Here is a 6,346-nt window from a genome sequence, read left to right on the forward strand (position 1 = left end):
AAATGTTCATTATGCAGGCACCCTTGTTGATGAGGCAGTTTCCCACTACTGCCAACCCTTTCTTATAGATAGGTTCTTAATTTAGGTAGCTTAGTTCAAATCCTAGCTGTATAATTTGCTGTCTGTGTCTCTCTAAAAATATCTATTTATTTTAACCTGTCTATGACTCAGTTTACTCACTTATGAAACAGCCTTATTAGGAAAGTTAAATGGCATATTATGCGAAAATCACTTAGAATCCTCCTTTGCACATGGTAAGAATTAAATAAGCATCAGTTATTGTTACAAGAGCGAATGGCACTTGCTATGATTGATTTACGTATGGTTTGTTGGCCCTCACAAGTCTCATGTTGAAATCTGATCCCCAATGTTGGAGGTAGGGCCTAGTGAGAAGTATCTAGGCCATGGGGACAGATCCCTCATGAATGGCTTGGTACCCTCCTTGGGGTAATGAGTGAGTTCTTGCTCTATTAGTGCCCTTGAGATTGTTAAAAAGACGGGCACCCTTCCCCCATCCAGCCATGTGATCTGCACACATATGCTCCTGCTTGCTTCAGCCATGAGTGGAAGCAGGCTGAGGCCTCCTCAGATGCAGATTCTGGCCCCATGCTTCTTGTACAACCTGCATCACCGTGAGCCAAATAAATCTCTTTTCTTTTTTCTTTTTCTTTTTTTTTCTTTTTGAGTCAGAGTCTCACTCTGTCACCCAGGCTAAAGTGCAGTGGCACACTCAAAGCCACCGCAGCCTTGACCTGCTGGGCTCAGGCGATCCTTCTGCCTCAGCCTTCTAAGTAGCTGGAACCACAGGCATGTGCCACCACACTCAGCTTATTTTTTTTAAGTTATTGTAGAGACGAGGTCTCACCATGCTGCCCAGGTTGGTCTCAAACCCGTGGGCTCAGGCAATTTTCTCACCTCCGCCTCCCAAAGTGCTAGGATTACAGGCATGAACCACCACACCTAGCTCAAATAAATCCCTTCTTTACAAATTATCCAGCCCTGAGCATTCCTTTATAGCAACACAAATGGACTAAGACAAAGCCTAACAATTTTTGACAAGTGTCACATTGACCTCTAGCCACCTCATCATGCTAGCAAGGAAATAAGGTATTAACCGAATGTATTAACCAAACTAGCAACTTGCATTGTGGCACTGGAAAGTCCTTAGTCCATTTCAGCACCTGCCTTTCACAAATGAGGACATGAAGCCCAGAGATGGTGCACAGCTTGAATCAAAACTCACGGCTAATTAGGGGTGAAGCAGGTGTGGAGACCATGGGACTCCACATTCTTTGTACAGACACTGGGCTGGAGAAGCCCGAAAAATAGAAAGTTAGCCCCTCCTCTCATCTGGTTCATGTTTGACCCCACCCCCCGGCACCCACCACAAGGATGCCTAGTAAGTATCAGTTCTTCCTAGATGGGGGGAGGGGCATCTTGCTGTAAACTGTCTATTTTTAGCCTCTATAGATGTCCCACTCCCTGCAGATTTACTCTGGCTAACAGACTGCTGTGGGATTTAAGGCACTCTCCATGGTGTTGCTTGGTGGTTGCCATGCCAACGAAATTTAATGGAAATAGAGTTTTCTAGTTGATTATTCTGTTGGAGACTTTAAAGCCAGATTATAGCTCCAACTCTGAAGCTTAAATGGTGTAAGTGATTTGTACTGGCACATAGTTGGCATTCCACAATACTTGCTGAAAGACAGAATGGATACATGCATGCAATTAGTTGCATGAAGTTGCTGGAAGACAGCAGCAGAGAACCTAGCTGCTACTTAAAACGTCACCACTTAAAGTCAGTATAGAGCAAGCTTATCACATCCTCCTTGGAAAGTGGTGCAGCTCTGGGTTTTCATAATTACCTGACACTCTGCATGTGGAATGATTTTCCTGACACCAAAGGACTGTTTCTGATCTTTAGGCCACTTATTAGTCCTGCAACCCAGGGAGTTCTGAATGCACACAGATTTTTGCTGTAGACAGGGAAAAAGTAGCTAGCAGGAATCTAACCCTGCATTCTCCTTGCAGGCCTTTTATTTGAGGTGCTTATTCTCACCTCAGAGGGTCTGCATTCAGTCCCAATAAGGTCGCTTTTTGGCAAGTGTAATCAACATATTTAATAAATAGCTTAAAACAATTTAAACAGCCTCTCTGGTTCAAGGAACCTGTGCTTGAACAGCAGCCCTTCTGGCCACAATGAATGAATGTTATTTGATAAATGGAGAGCAAAGGGAGCTCGTAAATCTTCATTCAATTTCTAGGTCTTTCTGCAAGAATCCTCTGACCACCCCAGTCTGAACGGCTCTTTTCCTTCTCAATGAAATCTACTTTCCATATCAATTATTTTGGCTTTCCTTCCCTCCTTCTTCCTTTCCTCTCTCCCTCTTTCCTTCCTATTCTTTTATTCTGCCCCTTCTCATTTTCTCTCCCCTGCCCTTCCACAGTCACAGTAAAGGAGCCTAGGCTTTGGATTCAGAATTAGCTTCACATCCTTACTACCTCTCATGTTTTTTAGTGGTGTGACCTGCAGCAAAATGAATCAAATCAGCAGCATTTCCTCTTGTGCACAAAGGCCTGCCAGTGTCTGCCTCATTGGTTATTATAACAAAGGAGTGTTTCTCAAACTTTAATGGTCACAAGAGTCACCTGGGGAGATAGGTGAAAATGTAAATTTTCAAGACAACATCCACAGATTCCAACCAATCTATTAGGTCACGGTTCAGGGCATCTGTATTTTGACAAGCTCCCTATTCTCCACAGGTCCTACTTTGAAAAACTGGATATGAGCAAAAACATTTAGTATAGTAAGATAAGTTGCAAGTACTCTAAAGGTAAGAGGTATACTCATTATTCATTCAGCAAACATTTGTTGAAAATCTACGTACGAGTCATGATGCCAAGCCCTATAGATATTTCCCACTTAATTTCTCATACTGTGAATTTAATTTGTTCTATAAATATGCCTTGCTCCCACCCCACTAGTCCTAAGCTCCTGTAGGACAGAATAAAACAGCATATTGTGGCACAGAAGAACATAAATGTAAGAAGACATGAACTCTAATCCTGACTCTATTACTTATTAGCTATATGACTTTAGGCAAATCACATCTCAGAACTTTATTTTCTTCATAAAGAACTGAAAAGGTGGCCAGGCACAGAGGCTCACGCCTATAATTTCAGTACTTTGGGAGGCCAAGGCAGGAGGATGGCTTGAGTCCAGGAGTTGGAGACCAGCCTGGGAGCATAGCAATACCTCATGTCTACAAAAAAAAAAAAAAAAAAAAAAAAAAATTAGTTAGGTGTGGTGTTATATACCTGTAGTCCCAGCTACTTGGGAGGGCTAAGATAGAAGTATCGCCTGAGCACAGGAGGTAGAGGCTTCAGTGAGCCATGATCATGTCATTGCACTTTGGATGACAGAGTCAGACCCTGACTCAAAAAACAAAACAAAACAAAACAAAAAAACTGGAAAGGCAATAAGTATAGTGATTAAAAGTCTAGAGTTTGGCATCCTGGCTATATTGCTTTCCAAGTATGTGATCTTGAGAAAGTTACTTTACTTCTTTCAGTCTGTTTCCTCCTATGTAGAAAGGAGATTCATTGTTCAACATTCATTCCTTCAATAAATATTTTTTGAGTACTTTCTTTGTGACCAGCACTGTGTAAGGTACTGGGAATGCAAAGGAGAGTAACACAGACAGAGACCCTCACATACATAGCTTACAATTTAATAATGGACGTGGCTCAGCCTGTAATCCCCCGCTTTGGGAGGCTGAGGTGAGTGGATTGCCTGAGCCCGCGGGTTCGAGACCCGCCTGGGCAACTTGGTGAGCCCTCCTCTCTACAATAAATCAAAATGAGCCGGGCATGGTAGCGCGCGCCTGTAGTTCCAGCTACTGGGAAGGCTGAGGCGGAAGGATCGCCGGAGCCCAGCAGGTGGAGGCTGCGGTGGCCGGGAGCGGCCACTGCACTCCAGTCTGGGCGACAGAGTGAGACTCCAACTCAAAAACAAATAAATAAATAATGGACACAAATAATAAACTCTTGAAGGATGAATAGGCATTACCACATAAAACAACCCCAGAGATGGGCAGAAGCTGGCCTCTTAAGTAAAGAGGTGCCAGTGTGGCTGAACTGAGTACACCAGGTCCCCACTACCTCACAGGTGTTGAAAGATGAAATGAGACAACAAGGTGCTTAGTACAGTGCCTAGCACAGAGAAACATGATGGTCATAGAGATTATACATCTTTCTGGTTTGTTGTGAGACAATGTATAAAGAAATACCGTGTAAACCAGTGGTTCTCAAACTCGAGCATTCATCAGAATTGCCTGGAGGGCTTGTTAAACTGTGAATCGCTGGGGTCCAACCTCCAGCGTTTCTGATTCAGTAGGTCTGGCGTGAAGCCAATACTATGCATTTTTAACAAGTTGCCAGGTGATACTCATGCTGTGGGGTGGGGGTGTGGGGCAGTGCACACAAGTGGAATTTTGAAACTCTGGTGTAAACTGTAAGGTCCCAAATGCCTGTTGATCGAAGTTGAATCTCCCAAAATGGTCAGCGTTAGACTGCACAGAGAAATCTCTCTATAATTATTTGATAACATTTATGATATTTTTGGAGTGAGAACAGGCCCTTGGACACGTCCACCGTTTCATTTAACAGGGGAGGAATTTGAGCACCAAAAGAGGGGGAAGCTGCCCAAGAAATGGGGGGAGCCTAAACTGGAAGACCTTGCTTCTCTAGATCACACTTTTGCTGCATTCTGCCATGAAGGCAGCCGCTGGGAGACGTTTACTCACTTGCATGTGCCTCCCAAGATGATCAATACAACCTGGCTCTCCCTTGTGTGTGCCTTTCCGACTTTAAGATTTTGGCTAAATAAATTGATTGTTGGAATACACATTTTTGAGAGCGAGTCAAAATTATTTAACTTCAATAAAATATATTTTCAAAATACCCCAGCACACGTGCCTATCTTGATTTAAATGGAAGTGAGAACAGATTAGTTCCTCTTTTCTGTTTTTTAAAGGGGTGGGAGCCCCTCTCTCATGGAATTAATAATAATAAATGAAATAATAACAACAAAAATAGCTGACATTATTAGTGTACATCCCGGTCAGGCAATGTGCTTTCCCCTCATCAACTCATTTGATCCTCACCACCATGTTAAGAGGTGGGTTCTATTATCTCCCTGTCACATGCAAAGAATCTAAGGCACAGAAAAGTCTAGTTACTTGACCTGGTCCTAGAGCCAAGAATTGAATTCTAGAGGTAGGGTTTGAATCAAGTCTGATCCCAGAGTTTGGGATCTTAATTGCTTTGATGTGATCATTGATTTCTCAAAAACCCCCAACTAAGATAATTACTGAGCTATTTACAGTTAGTGTTGAAATGAGTAACAGTAACTTGAGAATAGACAGCCCTAGGGGTCAAGAAGATAGATTAAATAACTCTACAGATGAACAGAATCTGTCCTTTGACCAGAAAACCTAACCATAACTTTCATCTTGGTTTAACTATTTCAGGAGTTAACTTTTATCCTGGTTTAACTATTTCAGGAGTTAAGACTGGGAGTAACCCCAAACAGGTTCTAAGCCCCCCCCCATAAACTCCAGTAAGCTGACACATCAAGGGCCTTGAGAAGGAAGGAAACCTCTGTTTAGAATGATAAATCTTCGCTTCTCCTGGGAAAGGGGATGTCCCCCTCAGAGATGAGGGTGCGGGTGGGGGATCTTATTGCTTTAGCTCTTTATTCACGAGCCCTATACTCTACTATTTAGTTCTGCCTGTTAACGTTGCTCCGGGACACCGGGGTAGGAAGGCTGGAGTAGACCCTCTAGGTTAGTTATTCGGGGACATTCTCGCCCCGTTGCTTAGGACGAAGAAGTCCTAATAGAAATCCCGGGACCTTCCTGCTTGCAGATTTTCAAAGATGCCCAGCTATGCTTCCTCCTCATCAACACTCTCCGGCTCCCCCAAAAACTATGCAGAAAAGCTTGCCGGGGCCTGCGGAAAGCGCTGCGCCTGCGAGGCTGGCACGTGTGTCCCCTTCCCTCCCTCGGGGAATGATCCCAGCATTCCTCCCAGTGATGTCAGTGGAATCCTGAGCCGGATCCCGCTCCCCGGGTGGGGGAGGGCAGACGGCGCTCCCGCCAGCTGGGCAGAGCCAGGGTGTCACCCGCGCAGTGGCAGCCCCGGGCCGCGGCGCCCCAGCCCGCCCCCCGCCCCCCGCCCCCCGCCCCCCGCCCCCGGGCGCGCGGTGCCCCCGGCGGCCGCGAGCGCCGCCCCCGCCGACCCTGGACGCTCAGCCCCGGACGCCGCTGGTCCCGGCGGGCGCGGA

This window comes from Carlito syrichta, unplaced genomic scaffold, assembly GCF_000164805.1.
Source record: "Carlito syrichta isolate Samal-C Ts95f unplaced genomic scaffold, Tarsius_syrichta-2.0.1 Scaffold314373, whole genome shotgun sequence".
Lineage (NCBI taxonomy): Eukaryota > Metazoa > Chordata > Mammalia > Primates > Tarsiidae > Carlito > Carlito syrichta.